Source organism: Triticum urartu, chromosome 1A, assembly GCF_056163025.1.
Source record: "Triticum urartu cultivar PI428250 chromosome 1A, HENAU_Tu73, whole genome shotgun sequence".
Classification (NCBI taxonomy): domain Eukaryota; kingdom Viridiplantae; phylum Streptophyta; class Magnoliopsida; order Poales; family Poaceae; genus Triticum; species Triticum urartu.
The window spans coordinates 44,636,748-44,643,763 of NC_141873.1; the positions used below are offsets into that span (position 1 = coordinate 44,636,748).

A 7,016-nucleotide genomic window follows, 5' to 3' on the forward strand; every position below is an offset into this window, starting at 1 on the left:
TGCTTGTCGTCCATCTTGGAGTTGGCCTTGCCCCTCGGCCTCTTCAACGCTTCACCATCTCCACCTCCGGCTAACGCGGCCGTCTTCTTGCCTCTATTCCTTTGAAGTTTGCAGTATTGATCTTTGAACTTAGGGAAATTGTTGATGATCGCCCAACAATGCGTAAGAGTGAATGGCTTGTCATTGTGCCGAGCCTTGAATGCTTTCAAAGATTGAAATGCCTACACGATCAACAACAATTGGACATGCAAACATATAGAAGGCCGAAGTCATGGCCGTAGCAACGAAATATAAGAGACCATACCATGTCTCCAATGCCAAGACCACTCACGGGACGTGCTTTAACGCTCTCAAGTGCGGCACAATACTTGTTGCATTCTTGTTGGATGAACAACCACCTTTTTTGAATCGAGGTGATGCCACATTCGCTCATAAATTGGTAGGGCGCAAACAACTTTCTTTCATGGAATGTGTTTGTGAACTCTTGTCCAAAAAACAAGTCCCTTTTGTTGCGCACCAATCCTCGGATCTTGGCCAACCTCCATCCAACTTTCACAAATCAACTTGTCCTCATCTTGAGAGTATGATCCCGTACGGATGCTCTTCTTCCTCTTTTGTGCTTCCGCTCTTTGGGTGAGCTCGTCGATGAACAATGGCTCGCCCACAATATCAATGCCTTCCTATTCTTCTTCACCTTCACCTTCGCAATAGATGTCATCATCTTCAAGCCACGAGTCACCATGGTCGGTGGCCTCAAAGTCTCCATTGGCAACATACTGGCCATGACCATCCTGACTCTGGGTCTCCTCGGGATCGAAGGCATCGCCATGCTCACCCATCTGGAAGGCCTCGCCATAGCCCTCGTAGATGACATTCTCCATGAACTGGTTGTAGAAGGGGTCCTCGACCGTTGGTGTTGGTGTTGGCATTTCGCCGAACAGGACGCGGGGTGCCGGCATGGTGGCCGCAGATGGCGGCTGTGCTTGCTTTCTTTGCATCTCAACGGATGGGCGGCCGCCGCTGCCGGACCCTAGCGTGACTTTGAGGTCGATGACGGCCGAGGGGCGTGGGGTGGACGACACGATCACGCCAACGTCCGATGACCCCGAGAAATGGGTCTGGCCTTTGTACCTTGGAGGAGGAAAAACCGGGCAACAATGGCGTGGTCCACGACGTCGGCGAGGGGCACTGCGGAGGCCGGGCGACCGACGAGCCTGTGCTCGCCGGGCCGACGGGAGGTGCCAAGAAACTCGTTGGACGGCACATCCCAAGCATGAGGAGGGCGTGTGCTTTGTTGACGATGGCCTCCTTCTCGTCGGCGTCAGCCTTGTGCCGCGTGGCCTCCAATGCAGCACGCTAGGCGGCGAACATGGGGGTGGCGTTCTTGCCCTTGGCCGCCGCCCGCTGGTTCCTCCTCTTGGTCGATTCCGCGTCCAGCTTTGCGAGCCCCGCCGGCGTGAGTTCCGACCGCGACTTCTTCGGACACTTGGCCGCCTTCTTCTTCACCTTTCGGGGCGGGGTCGACGGCCTGGCAGCCGAAATTCGGCGGGGCATCGGCCATGGCGGGAGGGTGGTGGGTGGAGGGGAGGTCGGGACGTGAGAGGGTTCTGGAGGGAAATGGCGCAAAACGGGGCGTCGGGCGGGTGCTTTGTGCCACTGACGGGCGGTCCAGGGGAGGACAAACGCGCGCATCCCGCCCGTCCGCACGCTGTCCGTTTCACCTTAAGGGTGTATTTGGTTGAGGAACCAACTGTCACGTAATGGAATGGTTCCATTCCAGAGGAACGGGTCGGTTCCGTTCCTGTGTTTGGTAGGTGCAAAAAAGTAGAACGGGTTGGTTCCGTTCCAGTGTTTGGTTTGGAAGAATAGAATGAAAAATAGAATAACAAAAAATTCAAAATTTCGGCAACATTTCATTTGTATTTTCAAGAAAAACAACATAACAATATATATTGACATAGAATTCAATTTTCAGCAATGAAGTAGCAAGTTCATTTGGCACATCCAGAAGCAATCAGCCAAAGCAAAGTGCACTACAGCCATACACCATTACATGTCTTTAACATAAAAATAACCATAGCAAAGTGCACTACAGCCATACAGGTTCACATACCCAATACCCAAAAGCAACCCAATGGCACTATAGCCATACATGTCAAGTTCACATACTTGAGAACCATACAACCATATCGAATTTAGAAGTTTTTCTTCACATACCTACTCACCCAAACAGATTTGTTGGTTTCAGAGAGTTTCATGAAGGCTCTTGCAGTCTTGGGGTTGTAAACAAGATGAGCATAGTATTGGGCAAGGTGCTCTTCATCAAATTCTTTCAAATTGGAGACTACATCCCAAAGATCATCGGCTATATCATCATCATCTCCACCAGATTTCACAAGAGTTTCAGCAACAAGTTTAAACCCATCTTTGAGAATGGCACCTAGTGGACCCTCTAGAACTTTCACCGCCTTGGCCTTCTTTTTTGGTGGTCCTTTGGGGTGAGCAGACTCACCAACTTGTGGTGACGTGTTGATCTTACCATTCACCTCATCATCAATATCAATAGAGAGGAGATCATTCCCAGACCTTGCATTCATCCCCTTAGCCCCGGTTGTTCCAAAAATGGTTGCCATGGCATGGTAGTGCTCAATTGGTTATTCAAGAAGGGAGCATCAGGTTTGTGGGTCTACAAAAAATTCACAAGTCATTAGCATAATTGTCGTGGATATGGGACACGGGTATCCTCATGGAGGTAGGCCGCGGCCCATCACGGGAGGTGGCCCAGCAGGCCGACTTAAACAGTTTGAATAAAACCTGGATTGCTATCTGTCTTGTAATAGAAAAGAGACTAGTCCTAATCCAACTAGGACTAGTCATGTAACCCGCCCCTCCAACATATATAAGGAGGGGCATGGCTCCCCATAAGAGGACAAGATTCACAAGTTCCACAAGTTGAACAAGTTAGGTTTAGACAATAGCTCTCGAGATAAAGCACTCTTGTAACCGTGATCATCATCATCAATATCAATGAAGCAGGATGTAGGCTTTTACCTTCACCGTGAGGGGCCGAACCTGGGTAAAACATCGCGTCTCTCGTCCCGCTCAACCCCTCTCAAGCTACCACATAGATGCGCTGGCCTCGCGACTAAGTCCTGATACTAAGGACATCTGCCGTGACAATTCCACGACAGTTGGCATCCACCGTGGGGCTAGCACACGGTGGTGTCGAGTTCTTAAAGGGATTTCACCCAGGGATCGAGGATCCCGCGATCATCCGGTGAAAAAGAGTCATCAATGCAAGTTTAAGTTTGAGAGGTTAGGGTTTCGTACGTGCAGCCGCACACGACCCGGAAGGCAGATATATTGTTTGGTGCGCCGCCGTCAAGTCATATGTTTTCAAGCCATCCGGAAAACAATAGGATTCACCACGACGGCTGCAGATGTTTGTCCGCCGAAGCCATCAAGTTGCACACATTTCTGCAGTTAGAGTTGCCGAGTTGTTGTTTCTGATTAAATCAAAGAGTGCAGACACGCGCATTGTTTACATCGCATTAAGCATCACCCTGGTGTTTTCAAGTACTAGTACGCCACTAGAAGACAAGGAGAGAGGCTACGAGGAGATTAATTCCAGAATTGAGAAAAAGTTGCCAAGTTGGACTGGTGTTTGAGGCAACCTGCAGCGTCCCTGTCAGAAACCACCGTTGACCCGTTTGGAGGCTCATGCGTCTGCAGCCCCGTCTCGCTGAATCGCCTCGCCGGGGCACCTCCACCGCCGCGAGCCGGCCTCGCTGCCGTTCTGGCCATAGCCAGCCTCATCGAGCTTCCTTCCTCACGGCCTTGCTTCCGCCTCTGAGCCGCCGTCACCGTTAGACCAAGTCCGCCTTCTGCTGTGGCTGGATTATGAGTCCGCCTCCGAGTCGCCCTCGCCGGTGTGCCGAGCTGCGGCTATGGTCGGCCCGCTTCAAGTCTGTGAGCCGCCCGGCCTTGAGGAGCCTCTGCTCCTACCCCGTGGGTTTCGCTGCTGCTGCCGGATTACCCATGATTCAACGACCTTGGCCTCGACACCGAGTCCGCTTCGGCCTTCAAGTCGCCAAGCCCCTCGCTGGCTCCGGCTCCTGTACGCCGCCGTATGTGACCTTCAACTTGGGAACCGCTGCCTATCCGAGTGTGTCTCGCCTCCTTCTACTGGATTCTGACATGGCAAACCGCCAGCGTATCGGTCCGCCGCGAGGCGTCGAGTGAGCGGCCTTGGCAACTGCTGCGAGCCACCGGGCGCTGACCCGCCGTTCGCCCCGCTTCGTCAACCCACCCACGGCAAGTCGCCGCATCCGCACTCAACCCAGTTGCTTCGCGCGTGCATCGGCTGGGTTCTGTCTCTGCCTCAAGCTGGCATCACTGAGCCACCACAAACATCAACTGGACAACGACGCTCGTCACGCTGCGGCCAACAGCGTTGGCTTATTTCTTCGTTGGTGTGAAGAACCATGCCTTGTCTGTTGTGAAAAAAAGGTTGACTTTCCAAGCTGGGCAATCGAGATGGAAAAGTTCTGCAGATCTGCTGCTGAATTGCTATTGTTTTCCTCCATAGAAAAAAGAGAAGCGGAGATGCGGCAACGTCTGGGAAGGCCAGACCGCCAGGACAGATCGAAGCACAAAGCTACAGCAATAGCAGTACATGGATGTGGCAGTGCCGCGTACGGTATTGGTGCTAGTATCAAGTACTATAACAAGGCTTCAATTAGTATAAAGTATGGATGTGACAGAGCCGCCGTTATGGCCGTTTCGTTCTGCTTCCCCGGGGCTTCCTCAAGCTGTTCCCCAGGAGAGGCTTGCTACATTCACCACGCGGCACCGTTGTGACCCGCTATCACCGGGCTAGCCTCACATCACCAACTGCGGGCCGCCGCTGCCGCCTCTGTGTCATGCAAGCTGCCCCAGCATTTGAGCAAATTGAAAAAGGGAATCATACGGAGTCAGGCCTCGAAGAAAACCTCAAAAGGACTTGACCCTTAAACAAAGGATAAGTTGCGTTCAACATGATGAGTACTGGAGATCTGAAGTTGATATTATTGAGAAGGTCCATTACCTTGACTGAAGGTGCAATTAAGAGCAGAAAGCATGAGCCCGGGAAAACTCCATTGATGTTCACGGCTTGTCGTGAATCGCCACGCCATCTAGGCCCGTCTCCATCGAGTTGCCTTCGCCAGCCTGCCATTTCCACTGCCTCGTCGACCCCAACGGTCCGCTGGCTTATGCCACATCATAAAAACAAGCTAAGTCACTTTGATATTTAAATTTCATTTTTTCCAGTCAATTATATATATCCGGCACCTTTGAGTTAATCTCGGGGGCTATAATTTCTTCTCATAAAGTTGAGTCATAAGGTTACCAAAGAGGACTATTTGCCACGATGCACAGTTCAAATATGGGTGCCTTACATATCAGCAAAATAATTTTATGTTCGTTCTTTACTAAGTCAGATGCAACTCGTAACCGACCAAGTAGTGGGTATGGTATTGTCAATCGACTCTGATGCCTATCATGGACTTTGTCGACCCTGAACATATCATATTCCATGAAAAAAGTCCACGCGAAAGCCTACTTAGTCGAGTCGAACGATTAACAACTTGAACACAAGTTGACAAATTCATCGAAATTATTATTTAATTTTGTTTTATACATCACGAACGATGTAATGCATTCATGTGTTTTATTTTAGGAACAAAGAGCCTCAAGACGACTCCTCGTGTCGCCTCGAGCCTCGGGGGCTATCAAGCCAGAATTTATGAAAAAATGGACTTTGTTCGTTACCAAAACACAAGTTCACAGACCACCGGATTGTTAAAGGCCTAAACAAACCCGGCGCTCGGGGGCTACAGATGATATACATACTATGGGAGTTGGAAAAAATTCGGAAAGACCTGGCTAGGGAAGACCCAGCTTGGAGACAGAATCCAGCCTCGGAGGACAACCCGACAATATCAACGTCAACGCTTCATGACCCGGCAATCTCTTCATCCACATTTCGGCATCCATTACGTCAACGACCCGGAAAAAAGCTCCACGTTCAAGGAAGACAAAAGCATCAACAAAATCAAGACCTTCCGCCCGACTCTTCGAGTCACCCGAAAGCTCGGGGGCTACTGTCGTGTATATGGGACACGAGTATCCTCATGGAGGTAGGCCACGGCCCATCACGGGAGGTGGCCCAGCAGGCCGACTTAAATAGTTTGAATAAGACCTGGATTGCTATCCGTCTTGTAATAGAAAAGAGACTAGTCCTAATCCAACTAGGACTAGTCATGTAACCCGCCCCTCCAACATATATAAGAAGGGGCAGGGCTCCCCAAAAGGGGACAAGATTCACAAGTTCCACAAGTTGGACAAGTTAGGTTTAGACAATAACTCTCGAGATAGAGCACTCTTGTAACCGTGATCATCATCATCAATATCAATGAAGCAGGATGTAGGCTTTTACCTTCACCATGAGGGGCCGAACCTGGGTAAAACATCGTGTCTCTCGTCCCGCTCAACCCCTCTCAAGCTACCACATAGATGTGTTGGCCTCGCGACTAAGTCCTGATACTAAGGACATCTGCCGTGACAATTCCACGACAACAATGAAGGCATAAAATGGGTTGATATTGTTCATAATATAAGAAGCTCACCATGCAATGACCTGCATAGTGTTCTTCGCTGAGCCTAATTGTACAAGTATCTTCATCCCATAGAGCTCCACTTAAATTCTTCAAATTGACAACCCTGACCCAAATCTTCCTCCACTTCTTGAGATGGTTTCTAACTTGATCAGAGGTGATAGCTAGCTTGAATTGCTCGTTCAAAACAGCAGTACATTGTTTGAGATGTGTCTCCCTGAATCCACTAGAAGTTCTCTTCCCTTTAGCAACAAGGTCAGCCAAAAAACCTAGCCTAGTGTTGGTCATGGAAGATGTCCATACAATGACCCCACTTTTTCCGGTGTTCCCACTTGCAGCGGTAACTTCAACATTGTCCAT

General features: G+C 50.2%; 1 pseudogene; it reads right to left on the bottom strand.

Moving 5' to 3' along the window:
* Window positions 1-2,195: 2,195 nt before the first annotated feature.
* Window positions 2,196-7,016, bottom strand: LOC147989853 (uncharacterized; annotated as a pseudogene).